Source organism: Mytilus californianus, unplaced genomic scaffold (assembly GCF_021869535.1).
Source record: "Mytilus californianus isolate M0D057914Y unplaced genomic scaffold, xbMytCali1.0.p SCAF_5, whole genome shotgun sequence".
Taxonomy (NCBI): domain Eukaryota; kingdom Metazoa; phylum Mollusca; class Bivalvia; order Mytilida; family Mytilidae; genus Mytilus; species Mytilus californianus.
The window spans coordinates 65600815-65621838 of record NW_026262701.1 but is presented as its reverse complement, the minus strand read 5'-3'; the positions used below and the strand labels follow the sequence as shown (position 1 = coordinate 65621838).

General features: G+C 32.8%; 1 protein-coding gene across 1 annotated transcript in view; it reads left to right on the top strand.

Annotated features, from left to right (window-relative positions):
- Positions 1 to 21024, top strand: part of LOC127701234 (coiled-coil domain-containing protein 149-like) — a 312275-nt gene that overhangs the window by 64644 nt on the left and 226607 nt on the right. The window lies entirely within an intron of this gene.

Below are 21024 nucleotides of genomic sequence, written 5' to 3'. Positions count from 1 at the left end.
AATTATTTGTTTTTGCCATGCATTAATAATGTAAACTTGATGATTTAAAAAAAAAAATAGCCATCACCATTTTTTCCAAGTTCTTGTTGACAACCAAGACTTCCACCATTGACATTGTCATCTTAAAGATATTTATTAATGGTTATTGATACCAACTGGTTATTAAATACATAATCTTCATTTTGTACAATACAGTTTGTGTCAAAAATGATTTTTCGGGAGAAAATCTGTATGTTGAAAAAGTCTTCATCGATGTTCAATCTTGGTTTTGAGTAGTAGATGATAACAACTAAAGCAAGGGTAATACTTAATGACCCTGCTTTCACAGGCATTAAGTGTAACCCTTGTCCGTACGTACGTCCGTCCATCATCTATCCGTCCATCCGTACGTAGGTCCCAAAAATTGGTTTCCGTTCTCTAACTTTAGTTTGCCTCAACCAAATGTTATGAAACTTATACACAATGCTTATGGCGTCACTTATACTGTTATCAAGTTATGCCCCTTTATAATGTTATATGCAAGCGGGGTCATCATCTGTGTCATTCTCCATTTATTTAATTTTGAATCAGTTTCCTTCAACTTTGGATTTTGTTAAACAAATCTATAGATTAATTTTTCATCAAAAGGAAAAAAAAATACTGCAAAAATATATTTTTATGCCCCACCTAGGGGCATTATGTTTTCTGGTCTGTGCATCCCTTAGTCCGTTCGTCTGTTCGTCCTTCCGTCCGTTTGTCCATCTGTTCGTTCGTCTGTCCATCTGTCCCGCTTCAGGTTAAAGTTTTTGGTCAAGGTAGTTTTTGATGAAGTTGAAGTTCAATCAACTTGAAACTTGGTACACATGTTCCCTATGATATGATCTTTCTAATTTTAATGCCAAATTAGAGTTTTGACCCCAATTTCACGTTCCACTGAACATAGAAAATGATATTGCGAGTGGGGCATTTGTGTACTATGGACACATTCTTGTTTATTGTTAAAACTTGAACCTGAATGGGAAAATTAAAAGATCTGAATGGACCTGAATAGGCCTGAACATATGCTGGCTAATTTATTCAAGTTTACAAAACATTGTCATTCAAGAAGAAACCAAAATAATTTGTGAAAAAAATTGTCATTTTTGTCAAGCCTGGGACATTTGTCGCAGAAAGCTCGACATAGGGATAGTGATCGGCATCGGCGGCGTTAGCGTTAACTAACTTCTTAAAAGCTTAATATTTCAGAAGATAGAAGACCTGGATCCTTCATACTTTGTATATAGATGCCTTATGTTATGAAGTTTCTGTTTGTCATATGTCCATTGTCCTTGACCTCATTTTCATGGTTCAGTGACTACTTGAGAAAAAAAGTGAAGATTTTTTGTAATATTAATTTCGCTCTTATTATGAGTAATAGGATAACTATATTTGGTATGTGCGTACCTTGCAAGGTCCTCATGCGGAGGTGGTGGCGGCGTTAACCAACTTCTTAAAAGCTTGATATTTCAGAAGGTAGAAGACCTAGATGCTTCATACTTTGTATATAGATGCCTCATGATATGAAGTTTCTGTCTGTCATATGCCCATTGTCCTTGACCTCATTTTCATGGTTCAGTGACTACTTGAAAAAAAAGTTAAGATTTTTTGTAATCTTAATTTCTCTCTTATTATGAGTAATAGGATAACTATATTTGGTATGTGCGTACCTTCCCTCATGGAAAATTGGTGGCTGAATACTGTCTTAATTATTTCTGAATTATATCTGAATAATCGTCTGAATATGTCTGAATGTTGTATTTGTGTCTATTTCTGAATATTTACTGAATTTCGGACTATTCAGCCAGTATTCAGAAACAGAAATATTCAGAAAATTTATGGTTTAAATGCTGTATTTAAGAAATATTCAGCCATTGTTTAAGACATATTCAGCAATATTCAGAAATCTTCAGCCAATATTCTTCCAATCTTCAGCCATACTAAGAAATATTCAGACATATTAAGAAATATTCAGACATATATAGAAATATTCAGACATATTGAGAAATATTCAGATACATTCAGAAATATTCAACCATATTAAGAACTATTCAGACAAATTAATCCAATCTTCAGCCTTATTAAGACATATTCAGCCATAATAAGAACTATTAATTCAGCCATATTAAAAACCATTCAGCAAAAGTGCATCCTTGTTCAGTCAGTGTTTTGTACTACAACTTCCAACAATAGTATTGCTGTGCAACTATTTTTTACTTAATTACCTTATACTATGATGATGATTATCCAACCTTCTCCACTTATAGGTCCCTTCTCTCATGAAAATATTTTTCTGAATTTTTTCTGAACATGATGTTGGAATTTTGCTGACGCATTACATATATTTAAGTAAACCCTTTTCTTAAAAATGCCTGAATTTGGCACGGTCCAGCAAATTTTCAGCAAATTTTCAGTAAAAATTCAGCAGTACCTTTTCAGTAAGTATTCAGCATTAATGCTGAATTGCTCTGAACACCTTGCTGATATTTTCAGAACCTATTATAAAACCTTTTGCTTAAAAATGGCTGAATTTGGCACATTCCAGCAAGTTTTCAGCAACAATTCAGCAAGACATTTTCATATTCAGCAATAATTCAGCATTACTTCTGAATTTTTCTGAACATCTTGCTGAAATATTCAGAACCTATTATAAAACCTTTTGCTTAAAATGGCTGAATTTGGCACATTCCAGCAAGTTTTCAGCAAAATTTCAGTAACATTTCAGCAAGATGTTTTCAGTAAATATTCAGCATTGATTTTGATTTTTTCTGAACACCTTGCTGAAATATTCAGAACCCTTAAAACAACATTTTCTCAAAAATGGCTGAATTTAACACGCTGCAGTAGGTTTTCCACAAATTTTCAGTAAAAATTAAACTAAGATACTTTAGGTAATTATTCAAAAAAATTTCAGCATTTCTTTCTGCAATGTTCAACAAACAGAAGAATATTTAAGCGAATGTTCAGTAAAAATTTTAAAGAATCTATACTCAGTCATTATTCAGTCTTCAGCTATTGTTTCAGTCTTCAGCTATTGTTCAGGATGGGTTCAGACCATTTTCAGCTTTAGCTTACATTTTTCAGGAAAGGTTCAGATGATTGTCAGTTTATAATTCTGGAAAGTTTCCATAGGTTTTTAGATAATATGAGCTTTTTAATATTCTGTCTGAAAGACACTATTTTATCAAAAACCAATAAACATTATTTAAGAAATACAATAATTGAAATTCCATGGTGCCATATGTGAAATAGAATAAATAGATTGGTATTTGTCTTTTTATTATTGCTATTTTTTTTGTGTCTTATAATTGCAATCCTTTAAAAACTGATGATTAGTTTGTGTTATGTTGTGACATCATTGACCCAGCATTGTGACATAAGAAATTTATGAGAAAGTGCAAAAATTTTAAAGTCGGATTTACATAAAACAGTATAGATTTTGCTCATTTAAGCTTAATCTTCAACTGACCAGTAATGGTTTGTATCTTTGAATTGTTTGCTCAGCATCAATAATGCCAGATCTAATTTTTTTTTCATTTGTATTATAAACTTATAACTGTCCCAAGTGAAAGCTTCCGTGCTGCTGTTGATACTTGGGCTAAGTATTGTACACCGTTAGGTTACCACACGAAAGGAGCACTACAGTAAATCTACATGTAATCTCACGTCTTTCACTTGTAACATTAACAATATTGCTAGGACAAATTCATCAACCTATAGTACTTTTAAAAACTAAATTTAGTGTGTGTGTCCCTGAATCAACAATCAAACTCTGCATTGACCAAAAGAACAGTGAAAATGAGGTGAAAGTCAAATCACACCTTTCAGTTGGACATATACACCTTACAAACATTCCATACACCAAATATAGTTGACAAATTATTGCTCACAGTATCAAATACTGATTTAATCACAAAAAATGAGCTTAACATCATCCATGAATCAAGGTCAATTGAGTCTTGTATTTTTTCATGAATTTCAAGTTCATGGGGTTTAAAACAATGTGTCTTGTTCAATTTTTCAAACTAAAAAATAATGAAGTCTAAACTGTCTTTCAGGCTCTTTCCTGTCCTTCTACCGTTTGAAATTTTCTTTAGTAATAGGGAAAATCAGCATTATATTTTCAATGGTCTGATCATATATTGTGAATCATGAATTATTCATGAACTTTTATCTCTATTAATTCAGAAATTGAGAATCATTTGTAAATAGTTATCAAAGGTACCAGGATTATAATTTAATACGCCAGACGCGTGTTTCGTCTACATATAATAAGACTCATCAGTGACGCTCAGATCAAAATATTTTTAAAGCCAAACAAGTACAAGTTGAAGAGCATTGAGGACCCAAAATTTCAAAAAGTTTTGCCAAATACGGCTCAGATCATAATCTATTCCTGGGATAAGAAAATCCTTAGTTTGTAATATATCAAATAAAAATCAGATAATAATATGTAAACTTCTCTTTGTTTCTGTAATCAAAATTGATGTTTCAGAGCTTCAAACTAGATCAGTTCAATTTCTGCTTGAATTTCAAAAAGTTTTCATGGAAGATGCAGGACTTTCACCTGCAAGAAAATACAATTCACAAAGAATCCAATGTCTTACTTATTTTCTAATTAAATATAAATTATCTTAACACCATTTTTTTTTAATTGATTGATTTTATTTCATGAAAAAATTTAATTTAAGAAGGGAATTGAAAAAAGTAATAACATTTAACACATTATTTTTAAGAGAGTTTTATGTATTGAAAGGTGCAGATCTATGATTTTGTTCAAGGAAAGGGACCCTGACAAGCCAATGGCAATGTTTGGTGTTAATACTTGTAAAAAGTATATGCTTTTTAGTTTTATCATATATGAAGCACCTGGCATATGTGGGACCCTGAAACAGTATCTGCCACTGACTGATACTTTCATAAAGAAAAGCATTGTGGCTTGTCACAATCATGGCACATTGTGCCATGATTAAGAGTCTACATTTGTAAGTTCAGGTTGGGGGCATAATATGGGTCATTTCCTAAATCTTGCTTCTTTGTATTTTTTTCCCATTATTTCTCTCACATTCTCCCCTACATTCAACCCCTATAACTCACATCCCAAAACTTGCAAAAGCATGCCCCCCCTTTTTTCCCCCTCAAACTCAAAGTAAAAACTGCTGGTTCCTAAAATACGGTTCATTTTACATTTACCAAATCCTGCTTTGGAATTTGTTTCCACTTCCTTTTTTTTATTAATTCTCTCACTTAACTTTCATCCCCTCTTTTAGTCCCATATTAACCCGTATGATGCCTATCTATATCTCACATTCCAAAACGCGAAAAAGCATGTCACCCCCTTTTTTCCCTTCAACTTCAAGTAAAAAACCAGTGGCTGATTCAAAACTTTTCATATGCTCCAGTCATGCCTCAGTGATTCCCTATTTCCCTATATAATCAACCAAATTTTTCACATGAAAGGGGGGGGACCAGGCCCCCCCCCCCTTGGATCCACCAATGAAAACAGCTGGTTCCTAAACAAACAAGGACCCCCCTTCCTCCTCTGATTTTCTATGAGTTAGTTGAATATGCACAAGTTCAATACACAATTTCAAGGATTTTCTTTATTTTCATTTTTTTTTTGGGCTTGACTTGCTCAAAAATAGTATTTTTAGTTTGTCTCAATAAACTTATATCTTCAAATTTGATTGAAAAATAGCAATAAACATTTCAGTTCAAACTGTAATATACTTATCTGATAAAAAAAAAAAGCCTTCATTTGACAAATCGTATTTCGGGCGCCTATATAGTGTTTTGCTGACGTAATTTGTTAAGCGTTTCCGGTTCAGAAAGGTTTCACATTATTAAACTGGTACCCACTTGTAATAACCTACTTTCAAGGAACATATAGTGTAGTAGCCAGCAGGGGACCAGCTTATCAGATCATGTCGACGTTTTAACTCCCAACATAACTGACTGTATTGTCAATGCTTGTAAATAACACTGCATTGTTTAGTTTACAACAACGATTGACTAATCTGATATTTTTCTTAGTTCTTTTTTATGCCGAAATGCAATAAAGTAAGGCATATTTAAGAACTTGGAGAGAGATTCAGAAAACTTCTTCTACTGATAAAACTAACACTGGCAGTGCACCAGCAAAAACAGATAGGATATCGAACATGTCGCAAATAATGTCAACGTAAGTATCCTTACCCTTTTCAAATTTTGAAATTCTATAAATACTTCAACACCAAGACACATTGATGCCTGGCAAGATCTCCAGGGTCAATATCTTTTAATATAACATAGGTCTTTGCTGGTATAATATTGGTAGGCCTCTCAAGTCTAATAAAAATGAATTCTAGACATTCCGGCACCTTGTCAAATCGGCACCGTTATAGACAGTTCGGCACCATCAAATCGGACCTGGATAATTCGGCACCCAAATTTAACAGATTATGTTTGAAAATAAATCATGGAAATTTATTGTTGAAACAACAAACTCGTTATAATTTGTAATTGATGTAAGATCCTCAGGTTTTAATGTGATTATCAATCAAAACATTATTAATAGAGTAGTGAGAAAACTTCAAACAGAAAGCCAGCTGATTATTGTTTATTGTAGATTTCACAGGTACCTGTGGACATGATTACATTTGGGGGCCCCTGAGTGGGAGTCAATTGTCTGACATAACTTCTGAATGATTTAGAAAAATTCAGACAATATTCAGATCTATAAGATTATAATTTTCTTATTTCCAGTTTTCTGAATTTTGTCTGACATAACTTCTGAATGATTAAGAATAATTCAGACAATATTCAGATATTTAGGGGTGTATTTAATTTAATTGTTGGTTTCTGAATTGATCTTACTTTTTTTCTTAATAATTCAGACAAATAAGACAGTATTCAGAAGTTCTGAATATGTCTGAAACTTTTTCTGACTAAATAAGAAGTATTAAGACAAAATTCAGAACTATAAGACAATATTCAGTCACCATCAATAAACAGGTCAGACAGGATTCAGACACCTGATTTGTTCTAAGACACATTTCAGCCAAAATTCAGAAAATTTCAGCCTCATTCAGCTAATATTCAGAAATTATGGTTCATGAGGGCAGTGCAAGGTCCTCATGTCTGTCAGACAGTTTTCACTTGACCTCGACCTCATTTCATGGATCAGTTAACAAGGTTACGGTTTCATGGTCAAGTCCATATCTCAGATACTATAAGCAATAGGTCTACTATATCTGGTGTATGTAATGATTGTAAGGTGTACATGTCCAACTGGTAGGTGTCATCTGACCTTGACCTCATTTTCATGGTTCAGTGGTAATAGTTTAGTTTTTGTGTTTTGGTCTGTTTTTCTATTACTGTATGCAGTAGGTCAACTATATTTGGTGTATGGAAATATTTTATGATGTACATGTCAGTCTGGCAGGTTTTATTTGACCTTTACCTCATTTTCACGGTTCATTGCTCAATGTTAAGTTTTTATGTTATGGTCTGTTTTGCTAATACTGTATGCAGTAGGTCAACTATATTTGGTGTATGGAAATATTTTACGATGTACATGTCAGTCTGGCAGATTTTATTTGAATGTGACCTCATTTTCATGCTTCATTGCTCAATGTTAAGTTTTTATACTCCCGTTTACGGGACGTATTATGGTATACCATTGACCGTCTGTCCGTCCGTCGTCAACATGTCGGACATTAACTCAAAAAAGCTTTAACCAATATGCATGAAACTTTGGTGAATTGTAAATATCTATTGACGTGAGCTCCCTTTCATTTTTTATAATTTTCAGATTTACCGTTTCCGAGTTTTGGGGTTTTATTCATTAGAAAAGGGGGGATTTTCCAGTTTTCCGACAATAACTCAAGAATGCTTTCACCAACTTGCAAGAAATTTTGGTGAATTGTTTATATCTATTGACATGAGCTCCCTTTCGATTTTTATAAATTTTAGATTTTACGTTTCAGAGTTATAGGGTTTTATTCATAAAAAAAGGGGGATTTTCCAGTTTTCGGGCAATTACTAAAAAATACTTTCAGCAGTTCTCATGAAATTTTGGTGAATTGTTTATATCTGTTGATGTAAGATCCCTTTAGAATTTTATAAATTTTAGATTTTATATTTCTGAGTCATGGGGTTTTATTCTTTAAAAAAGGGGGAATTTCCAGTTTTTGGACAATAACTCAAAAATGCTTTCAGCAGTTCTCATGAAACTTTGGTGAATTATTTATAGCTATTGATGTAATCTCCCTATTGATTTTCATAAGTTTCAAATATGACATTGAGAAGAAATTGAACTTTATTTGTTTATAGTCTGACAACAGATTTACTAAGTATTGCACAACAGCAAGAAATCTTTAATTGAAGATAAATTCAGTTCATATAACCAATTTCAAGTTCTTTGACTACATTTATTCAGAAACCTATAATATGTCATATTTAATAACAATCCAAATTCAGACTTGTATCAAGCTTGAATAGTGTGTCCATCTTTGCCCCAACTGTTCAGGGTTGGACCTCTGCGGGTGTATCCAGCTGTGCTCAGCGAAGCAGTTTATTATGTTTTGGTCTGTTTTTCTTAAACTTTAAGCAAAAGGTCAACTATATTTGGTGTATGGAATGATTGTAAGGTGTGTATGTCTATCTGGCAGGTATCATCTGACCTTCACCTCATTTTCATGGCTCATTGGTCAATGTTCAGTTTTCCTGGTTAACTTTGTTACTTAGATACTATAAGCAATAGGTCAACTATATTTGATGCATGGAATGATTTTAAGGTGTACATGTCTGTCTGGCAGGGTTCATCTGACCTTGACTTCATTTTCATGGTTCATTGGTCAATATCTATATTCTGTGTATGGAATGATTGTATTAAAGGTGTACATGTATGTCCGGCTTGGTTTATATGACCTTGACCTCATTTTCTTGGATCATAAATGTTAATGTGATACTTGTAGTAAAACTTTATATCATTATGTAGTACTATCAACATAAAATCAATGGTCAGTATAGTAGGCGAAATATTTCAGTGTGTGCACTCTTGTTTTATTGTAAAGTTTATAGCAAAAGTTGTAGATAAACAATGTTCGAGTCATGAAACCAGATTAAATGATAATCCAATTAAAAGATTAAAATGAAATGTTTATTTAGGCTAAAATAATGATGATCCAATTATCACCTAATACAAGGTATGAATTACAGCTGGCACACGTTCATGTAATTAATATATTCTAACAAAAAACGAACACACATCTTTAGATTACATGGTTTATGTGCAAAATATTATCAATTGATATATAATAGTTTTATAGAACTAAAGTACTGAAGAAGTGACCGGAGATTTTAAGGTCAATTTATGTAATTTAATTACCCTTTCAGGTCAAAGTTTTGACCCCGCTACAGTGGGGGCATTAAGTGTTACCCTTGTCTGTCTGTATGTCCGTACGTAGGTCCCAAAATTAATTTCCGTTCTCTAACTTTAGTTTGCCTCGACCAAATGTTATGAAACTAATACACAATGCTAATAACCACAAAAAACAGATCAAGTTCGAATTTGGTGGCGTCACTTTCGCCGTTCTCGAGTTATGCCCCTTTATAAAGGGAAAAATTGTTGAATTTTTTCTTCTGTTCTCTTACTTTAGTTTGCCTCAACCAAATGTTAATAAACTTATACACAATGCTTATTACCATAAAACACAGATCGAGTTCGAATCGGGTGGCGTCACTATTACAGTTCTCTAGTTATGTCCCTTTAATAACGTTATATGCACACTCTGGCATAAAAAAAAAATTGTTTTTTAGGTAAAATATTTTATTCTGAATAAAATGTTGATCTTTACCTTTAATAGAATTCAAACTTGACAAAAATCCATTGGATAATAAAAAAGATATTGTAATTTGAATAAATCTAGTTGTATATTTTCAGATCTGTTCAGGTCTTTTCATGTCCACGTTCAGGTCTTTTGCGTAACTCGCTTGAAAATGATTATATAAATATGTTTAACAAACGCTCTGGTGATTGTGACTGTCAAGTTCGACACATGGCGCGATGCCGAAATGAAAGTATCATGGATGAAAGGGGAATATGAAAAAGACAAGCAGAAGAAGCTTTGTCAGCATTGTAGTTAGGAATATGCTGAGATTTGGAAGTGTCTCGATTCATCCAAGAAGGGAGACCAATATGTACACTGCAGGTTATACCTAATGGACTTTTTATGTGCGCAAAATCTAGTCATTGTTGTTTTACTGACTTATTAAAAATTAGAATAAATAATTTGAACTGTTCAAAGGTTTTCAATTAGTTACATATATTGTGATGCCAGACTTTATTCATGATGCTTTCGAGATTTAACACCAACTAAAAACAAGAAGCTGTACCATACACTATAATTTCATATGACAAGGCAACACAACAATCAAGATAATTTTTTGTCTCATGATAGGAAATTCAGTAAAAGAATGCTTGCTGTCTTAGCATTTACCCTAAATACTATCAAATTGCAGGAAAGGACAACTTCTATTCAAAATTTTCTTGGGGGGGATGGGGGTGGGCAATCCCACAACAAAATTCAGGCAGCAATACAGCCATCAATAAAACTACACCTAAATATTGAAAACTACACTTTTTAAATGTATAAACTACACTACTAGCTTAAAGGGGGTAAACAGGTCTAGAGACACTATGGACAAAAATATAGCAACTTGCAACTTGGGGAATCCTACTGTACTGGCTGAAAGGACAAGTGAGCTTTTCTCATCACTTGGCGTCCATCGTTGTCGTCCGTCGTCATCATTAACCTTTTACAAAAATCTTCTCTGAAACTACTGGGCCAAATTTAACCAAACTTGGCCACTGTGAATCATCATTAGGGTATTTAGTTTAATAAATGTGTCCAATGACCCTGCCTGCCAACCAAGATGGCCGACATGGCTAAAAATAGAACATAGGGTAAAATGCAAGTTTAGTCTATTATCTTGAAAACAGCTATATAAAAATAAGGAAATGTGGTATGATTGCCAATTCAATGAGACAATTATCCACCAAAGTTAAAATGAAGTGGATGTAAGCAATTGTAAATGTAGATGAAAATGAATGGAGAAAATCAGTAAGGGGCAAAAATGTTCAGAATGCTGAGATCTACACTTTGTTTATTTACTTCAAAATTATCAGACGATTTCTTATAGGAGTAATTGGCCTTAAATGATGATTTTTACCGATTTTTTTCATGTTTACCTAATATCTGAAAAACTATAATAGATGGACAGAAACTTTACAAACCAAAAATGATCAACAAGACAAGATTTACAAATAAGTACGTCCACTTAGTTGAAATCATTAGAAAACTCCTTATCGGAGTTATTGCCCTTTAATGATGATTTTTATCAATTTTTTATGTTTTTGCCTAATATCTGAAAATTATTATAGATAGATAGAAACTTAAATGACAATTTTTAGCAATATTTTATGTTTTTGACTACTATCTTGAAAACTATAATATAAAGATAGACACTTTAAATAGCAAAAATTGTCAGCAAGACGAGATCTACAAATAAGTAAAATGTTGCCGAAATTTTTGGTTTACTCTTTATAGGAGTGATTGACTTAATTGATATCTTTTTTACCGTTTTTTGTGTTTTGGGCAAAATCCAAAGAAAGTAGAGAGAAACTGTAAACAGAAAAAATTATCAGCAATACAAGATCAACAAAAAAAAGATTTTTGTCATGCATTCTATTCTAGTCCACAATGTTGGAGTCCATTGTTGAAGATGCTCAAAGACATAGGTGAGCGACACAGGCTCTTTAGAGCCTCTTAGTTTTCTGAAAACAGGATGCTGGAATTTTACTGAACACACTTAGTAGACCCTTTTCATAAAAATATCTAAATTTGACATGTTCCAGCAAGTGTTCAGCAAAATTTAAGTAAAAATTGTACAGAACATTTTTAGTAAATATTCAGCAAAATTCATTAATTCTGCATTTTTTCTGAACACATTGCTGAAATTTTCAGAACCTCTTAAAAGACTTTTATCTTAAAAATGGCTGAATTTGGCACGTTCCAGCAAGTTTTCAGCAAATTTTCAGTAAAAATTCAACAAGACAATTTCAGTAAATATCAAGCAATATTCAGAAAAATTTAGATTATTCAGAAATAATTCAATAATATTCAGAAATAATTCAGAATATTTAGAAATAATTCAGAATATTTAGAAATAATTCAGAATATTTAGAAATAATTCAGCCAAAATTCTGATTTTTGTCAAGCCTTCGACCTTAGTCGAAAAAGCGAGACATAGCAATCCTACATTCCGTCGGCGTTGCTGTCGTCGTCGTCGGCGTCCACAAATATTCACTCTGTGGTTAAAGTTTTTGAAATTTTAATAACTTTCTTAAACTATCTTGGATTTCTACCAAACTTGGACAGAAGCTTGTTTATGATCATAACATAGTATCCAGAAGTAAATTTTGTAAAAAAAAATTTCATTTTTTCCGTATTTTACTTATAAATGGACTTAGTTTTTCTGCCAGGAAACAATACATTCACTCTGTGGTTAAAGTTTTTAAAATTTTAATAACTTTCTTAAACTATCCTGGATTTGTACCAAACTTGGACAGAAGCTTGTTTATGATCATAAGATAGTATCCAGAAGTAAATTTGTAAAAACAAAATTTAATTTTTTCCGTATTTTACTTATAAATGGACTTAGTTTTTCTGCCAGGAAACAATTCATTCACTCTGTGGTTAAAGTTTTTAAAATTTTAATAACTTTCTTAAACTATCCTGGATTTGTACCAAATTTGGACAGAAGCTTGTTTATGATCAAAAGCTAGTATCTAGAAGGAAATTTTGTTAACATTTGTACCTGTTTATCCGTATATTACTTATAAATGGACTTAGTTTTTCTTCCAGTTAACATTCTGCAGTTAAAGTTTTTAAAACATTTATTAGATTCATAAACTATCCTGGATTTATACCAAACTTTGACAGAAGCTTCTTACAATCAAAAGATAGTATCTAAAGGAATATTTTTATTGATTTTTTTCCTCATTTTTATTGAGCCTGCGATTAACAGCAAAAGTAGGCGAGACACTGGGTTCCGCGGAACCCTTACGATTTTTTTTTCTGAAAATTTTCAGAATCTCATACATTTTCAGAAAATATTCAAAAATAGTTCAGCATTAATAGTTTCAGATGTTTGTTTGAGGAGTTCAAAATATTTTCAGCTTCAGTACTGAACATTTCAACACTGTGAATTTTTCAGCACAGTCTGAACTTTTCAGAAAATGAAACAGTACTTATTCTAGCAATATCTGAACATTCCAGTAAGTTTTTTAGTATTTGTTCAGAATGTGGAAAAAGTGCTTCAGCAATTTTCAGATCCTAAAATTTGGTTCAGCATGTATACAGCTAGGGTCCAGAACCTATTCAGCAAAGTTCAACAAAAGTTCAGAATTCTGTAGATACCTTATGTTAAGTAGTTTCAGTCTGTCATATGTCCATTGTCCTTGACCTTATTTTCATGGTTCCGTGACTGCTTGAAAAAATATTTCAGTTTTTTTGTCAAGTGAAATACTCAATTATTATGAGTAATAGAATAACTATATTTGGTATAAAAAGTAAAATCACAAAAATACTGAACTCCGAGGAAATTCAAAACGGAAAGTCCCTAATCAAATGGCAAAATCAAATGATAAAATACATCAAACGAATGGACAACAACTGTCATATTCCTGACTTGGTACAGGCATTTTCAAATGTAGAAAATGGTGGATTGAACCTGGTTTTATAGCGCTAAACCTCTCACTTGTATGACAGTCGCATCAAATTCCATTATATTTACAACGATGCTTGAACAAAACAGACATAATAGGTGACATTGTCAAAATATGGGTACAGCAGTCATCACTGTGTCACAATCTCAAGACAAACAAACATTTAATAAAGAAGCACAAAAAGCATCTATCAAATTTAACAACCACATTCATTACTTACTTATATATGTATTTTAAATCAACCCATAAAGGATTGAAATATTTAAAGTCCTGTGACTGCATTCACAACTTCTCTTAGTGTAGAGTCGCGTGTTTGACGCCAGAAAATGTTAACGTCACACAAAAAGAAATATAAAAGAATTTTGTCGTTCAAAGTATTTTCAAAATTATAATTTCACATGGGGAATGGTGGTATAAAGGGTTGAAAAATCAAAAGTTTTTGTTAGAACTAATTTCAGAAAAAGACCGAGATTTAAAATTATCCAGAAGTATATGGGTTCCTTGCAACGTTTACATGTCCATCAGGTAGGGTTCACCTGACCTCAACCTCATTTCATGAATCAGTGATATAAAGGTTAAAGTTAAGTGATCAAGTCTGTATCTCAGATACTATAAGTATTAGGTCAACTATATTTGGTGTACGGAATGATTGTAAGGTGTACATGTTCCACTTGCAGGTTTCATATGACCTGGACCTCAATTTCATGGTTCATTGGACAATGTTTAGTTTTTGTGGTTTGGTCTATTTTTCAGATACTTTAAGGAATAAGACTACTATATTTGGTGTATAGAATGATTGTCAGGTGTAAAATTTCAACTGGCAGGTTTCATTTGACCTTGACTTCATTTTCATGGTTCATTGGACAATGTTTAGTTTTTATACGACCGCAAAAAAATTTTTGTGGTCGTATATTGGTATGACGTTGGCGTCGACGTCGTTGTCGTCGTCGTCCGGCGTCGTCGTCGTCCGGCGTCGTCGTCCGAATACACATTAGTTTTCGCACTCTAACTTTAGTTTAAATGAATGGATCTCAATGAAATTTTACCATAAGGTTCAATACCACAAAAGGAAGGTGGGGATTGATTTTGGGGGTTATGGTACTAACAGTTAAGGAATTAGGGGCCAAAAGGGGCCAAAAATAAGCATTTTTGTAACTTCCAGACATAACTTGTGTGTAAGTGTATGGATCTCTCTGACATTGTACCACAAGGTTCCATATCACAAAGGGAATGCTGGGATTGATTTTGGGGGTAATTGCCTCCAAATTTTAGGAATTTGGGGCCAAAAAGGGGCAAAAAACAAGAATTTTTCTAGTTTCATGACAATATCTTGTTTGTAAGTGTATGGATCTTTATGAAATTGTACTACAAGGTTCCATATCACAAAGGGAATACTGGGATTGATTTTTGGGGTAATTTCCTCCAAATTTTAGGAATTAGGGGCCAAAAAGGGGCAAAAAACAAGCATTTTTCTAGTTTCATGACAATAACTTGTTTGTAAGTGTATGGATCTTTATGAAATTGTACTACAAGGTTCCATATCACAAAGGGAAGGCTGGGATTGATTTTGGGGGTTTTCCCTCAAAATTTTAGTAATTAGGGGCCATAAAAGGGCAAAAAAAACATGCATTTTTCTAGTTTCAGGACAATAACTTGTGTGTAAGTGTATGGATCTTTATGAAATTGTACTGCAAGGTTCCATATCACAAAGGGAAAGCTGGAATTGAGTTTGGGGGTAATTGCCCTAAACGTTTAGGAATTTGGGGCCAAAAAGGGGCCAAAAAACAAGCATTTTTCTAGTTTCCAGACAATAACTTGTGTTCAAGTGTATGAATCTCTCTGAAATTGTACTGCAAGGTACCATACCACAAAGGGAAAGCTGGGATTGAGTTTGGGGGTGATGAATCATAAGGGGGTTCAAAAAATTGGGGGGGGGGATTTTTTTCTTCCTTTTTTTTCTTTAACATTTTCCATTTTAAATTGGTTATTTCTGATTTATATATAAAAGCAAATAATAATGATATGGTTTGAATAGGCATACATGTGAACCTCCCGACGGGAGTACAATAATCCCGTTTTCAGGGGTCTCCTCCCGACCTCCCGTTGAAGAGGAAAAAATCCCGTGTATGAAATTTTTCATGAATGAAAAATTTCTGCCCAACATATCATCTCAGGCATCTGGTGTAACTGACATTACCTGAAGTTATATTTTACCTGTAAATCAATTAACATGCATAATTATATGGCTTCACTTGTCAGCTTGGGTGTCAAACATACAGGTAATCAACGATTTTTACCTCAGGCTAACTGCCGTTGTGTAACAAAAACTGTGTATTTATTGGGTTACTTCCCTTGATTTATCCTGTTTTAAGTTACTTTCCTTTTAATAATGAAAATTTTTAAAAGAATATAAATAAAATATAAATTGAACAAATAATCATAAAAGGATGGTTATTAAATGATTTTAAATGTCTTAGGACAAATAAAAAAATAATAATTTGAAAATTATTTGAGGATTCTAGACTTCCTTTCAAGGCTTAAATTGAAATTTATATAATAACTATGACCCTAATTTTACAGATGAAATGATTTTCTGAGTTTGCAAATAAAAACTATTTGCAAGAGAAAAAAAAAAAAATAAAAACTATTTGCAGATAGCTAAACAAATGTTCTGGTTGCAATGATTGTTTTATAGAATATGAAGTAAAAAATTTAAAGAACATACTGGAAAAATACAATGTTAGATTGAACATGTAGAATATAAAGATGGAGAAACTTTATAAGTACAAGGGTACTATAAACATAATTAATTGGATGGAAAGTTGAAGAAAACACACTTTAAAAGACCATTTTTACAGCACACGGTTACATTTACAACAAAATTAATGTCGATTAAAAACCTCCTGATCTGAGTCCTAATCTCCTGACCAAAATTTCCCAATCTCCTGATCTGAGTTTCACAGTCCATCACATGTATGAATAGGTAAATTGAAAATTTTTAAGTTCTTAGACCACTTTCATTCTGTGTCAGAAACCTATGCTGTGTCAAAAATTTAATTACAATCCAAATTCAGTGCTGTATCAAGCTTGAATGTTGTGTCCATACTTGCCCCAACTGTTCAGGGTTCGACCTCTGCGGTCGTATCAAGCTGCGCCCCAGCAGAGCATTTTATTGTGGTTTGGTCTATATCTAAGATACTATAAGCAATAGGTCAATTATATGTGGTGTATGAAATGACTAAGGTGTACATGTCTGTCTGGCAGGTTTCATATGATCTTAAAGTCATATGAAACGAGTTTCTTGTAATTTTAATGTTATTGTAATTATTGAACCAATGCATGCATATATACTAAGCTAAATCCTGTATGCTCGTTTTAAATATTTATTACAAATCTATAATGTATTATCGACAAATAATAATTCATTCAGTGATTGTTGATCGCAAGCTAAATTAACTTTTGAGTTTGTTGCAGAAGTTTACCAGATCGTGACATTGATAAATAATCAACACACAGGGCATTGAAATTTTATTTTAATATTTTCCATGCGTTCCAATTTGTTAATCAAACTTTCTTAAAGGGGCATTAGCTGTTAAATTCATGTTCACCGATTTGACTCAAAGTCTCATATTTGATTTATAACTTTCTACAACGTATATCCAAATTACAAAAAGTCGAAAATAAACAATTAACAATGCAAGAACTTGATGATATGTATCAGAATTTTGATTATATTTTTGTCTAGACGTCATCTAATTAACCATAAAGATGACCTCCGAAAACTGCAGACGGTCATATCACCCAATAGAAATATAAATATAAATAGATAGCAACCATGTGGAATTGGATTTTTCTGGGTCTGTTTGATCTCATATTGTAGGTTAAAAAATATGTTTATCATTGTTTTTACCTGTTTAAGAATGATTTTTGGATTATGGATCGAATCAGGCAACCTAATGGTTCATCCTTGTTTCTCTTTCAATGTTGACATTCTTTTCCTGTTAATAGCTGAACACATGCGTAATCCATCTCCAGCTAAAGGGTTAAATTGAAGGTCGCATGAATATGGTTCTATGAGGTTGAATTATTCACTTGCAAGTGAATAATTCATCAGCAATGTTTCTTAGCTTATTTTGACAAAATTGAACCTAACTGGCTGCTGAAAGCAAATTATTACAATGTATTTCACTTTTTCACTTTCATTAATGATTGAACCAAAAATAATTATATTTAATTTTTTTGTATCTCGTAGCTTATGCTCCTTTAACAGTTGTAAATGATTTGTTTTATTAAATTTGTTCTTTAAGAATCAGTTATTACTATCTACCTTCCAGTGCATGTTTGTTTACATTCTTTCATCACGGATTTCCCCTTGCACTTGCACTGTGCGGTGGCCGAGTTCTAACGAGAGGTCTCATAGTTAAGGTCACTGCATACGGGAAAATATCGGTGAATTAGTGTACGGGAAGACAATAATTCAATAGCAGTACATTTACAAAGATTTTGATGATATAAAGGATTTTCTTTTACAAGAAAGTTCACGTTCACTTGTGTTATAGTAAAAATTAGCCATTCAAGTATATAAAACATATTCAACTTTTTTTTTAAATTTGAAGTTTCATATGACTTTAACCTCATTTTCATGGTTAGTTGGTCAATAATAAGTTTCATGGTTTTGTCAGGTTGTCATAAGCAATATATAAAAATAAAAAACCTCATTTTCATACAACATTAATAATGTTAAGTTTATGTGATACTTGTATTAAAACTTTCATATTACAGACTTTCAACATAGATTCAATCATAAGTAAAGCAGGCAAGTCATTTCAGCATGTGCACTCTTGTTACAGTGATGTTTACATAAATAAAAGACTATAAATAATTTTCCATAATCTTTATTTCAACGACCATAAAAAAATGTTTCAAGAACTGCTTTATGAAAAAGTAGCAATTTGACTAAAAAATAACAGAGCTTTAACTATGTGGTTCACTTCCCATTACAAAAAAGGTCTACAAAATATGTGAATTTCTCCGTTCACGATTTGTGCCGTTTTCGAGTTTGGAGAATTAGAATGCAAGGTGGATGGAAAAATACAGGTACAGATTTGATTCACTTCTTAGTAAAATATCAGCAAACAGTTGATCAGTGCATCTGATGATGACATTTCATCAGAGGACCAAATGGGATATTGATATCCTAAACTTTAATGAAAGAACACGCCCTGTTCATATGTTGCTATTGTTTGCAAGTTGTTTTTGTCTCGCCTACGACGAAGGTCGCGGAAAACGAGACCTATGGGATTACTTTCCCTGGGACGATGACGACAGCTTCAACAATTGTTTTCTGCTTAAGTTAGTTTGATAGGAACTACTTGTGATATATCAATGATATTTTGTATGAAGTTGCATTGCTATCAGTACATATCAGTTTGACAACTATTTTGAGGCCCCCACCCCCTAGGCCATGTTCCAGTGACTTTGAATTAATTAGCAATTTTCAAAGTTAAGTTTTCTGCTTAAGTTAGAATGATATGAACTACTTGCGATAGATCAATGATATTTTGTATGAAGTTGCATTGCTATCAGTACATATCAGTTTGATGACTATTTTGAGGCCCTGCCCCCTATCAATGATATTTTGTATGAGAAAATGACAAATGTAAAACAATTCAAGCGAGAAAACTAATGGCCTGATTTATCTACAAAACAATGAACGAAAAACAAATATGATATACAGCAACAAATGACAACCACTGAATTACAGGCTCCTGACTTTGGACAGGCACATACAGAATGTGAGAGGTTTAAACTTGTTTGCTGGCGCCAAACCCTTCCCTGTAACATGCGACAGTAACATAAGAACAAACTATAAAAATCAGTTGAAAAGGACTTAACTCATCAGATCGATACAAAGCAGAAAAACATCCAACAAAAACACAGACCGGACGTGGCAGGGTATTTATACATCCCCATAACAAAAAAGACACTTAGTACAGATCTGATGCATTAATTATATAAACATTGCAGTGACAATGAAACAGATTCTTGATTAAAACCAATCAAGAGATCATATTCTAAGTTTGTAAGAGAATGATTTTCCCTTTCTTCATGATTAAGCATACTTCATCATGATAAGTACAAGCATTAGCAAGTACTCATCATGAAGAAAGGGATTATCATTCTTTTACATATATGAAGACTATTCTAGCATTTTTGAGATGAATATTGTTTACAACTATTCACTCATGTACATGTCATAGATTATTGATTTTTTGCTTACAGCAATTTTATGACTTTCTGTAATAGTTATCCCATGAGGACGCGGTGTGTCAGTGTAAGATCACCCCGATGGCCAGTGGGTGATCTTACAATGACACACCAAGTCCGAATGGGATAACTATTTTACATCCCAGCTGTTCTAGATTAGAAAAAAAAACAATTTACGCTTCATAAAATTTAGTTTAGAACACCAAACAATCATTATCATATACTTTATATATTACTATATAGTATATACCCTTTATGAGCCCCGGACACAATGTTTAAATATGTTAAATTAACTGAGCGTCTGTATCCAGGCGTCCTGGTGTAGGGGTATGCATCGTGGGTCTATATGCTAAAGGTCTTGAGTTCGAATCCCAGCATAGACACTGGATTTTTTCTACATAAATTTTGATAGTTAGTCTTTTCCGTATAAATAATTCTAAGTTTTATTGTGGATTTGACATTGCCACCAAAATGTTACAGAACAAAGGAAAGCATGCAAAACAAAGAAACTCAAGCTAGGGTGATCTGGTAGGGGTGATCCGGCTCAGATCACCCCTGGTAGAACAAAGGAGCTGGGATGTAATGTCTATTTCCATTGAAGTTTGACACCTCTAAAAGCCACAATTAACAAGATAATTAGCAGATTTGTAACTTTTACATCAATGGATTGCCAAACTCATTTTGGCAGCTGTAGAACAATGTTAAAACATAAATTAAGTTCAAATTGAACTTCAAGTCTTATTTCTTAAAAGTATATCAGAGGAAAAGTTGCTATTTTGACCTCAAAAGTCTCATGGAACTAGAATATGTGTGAAAGCGGGTCAGATACTGAAATCCTTGGTTATTTTATGACCTGGGTAGGTCATTTACAAATCTCGGGTGAGCTAGTAAATACCTAGGTCACACCAGCAGTTGACTGTTATGAATGTACTAACCATTTTTGGAAGATTTAAATTTTAAGATGCATTGAT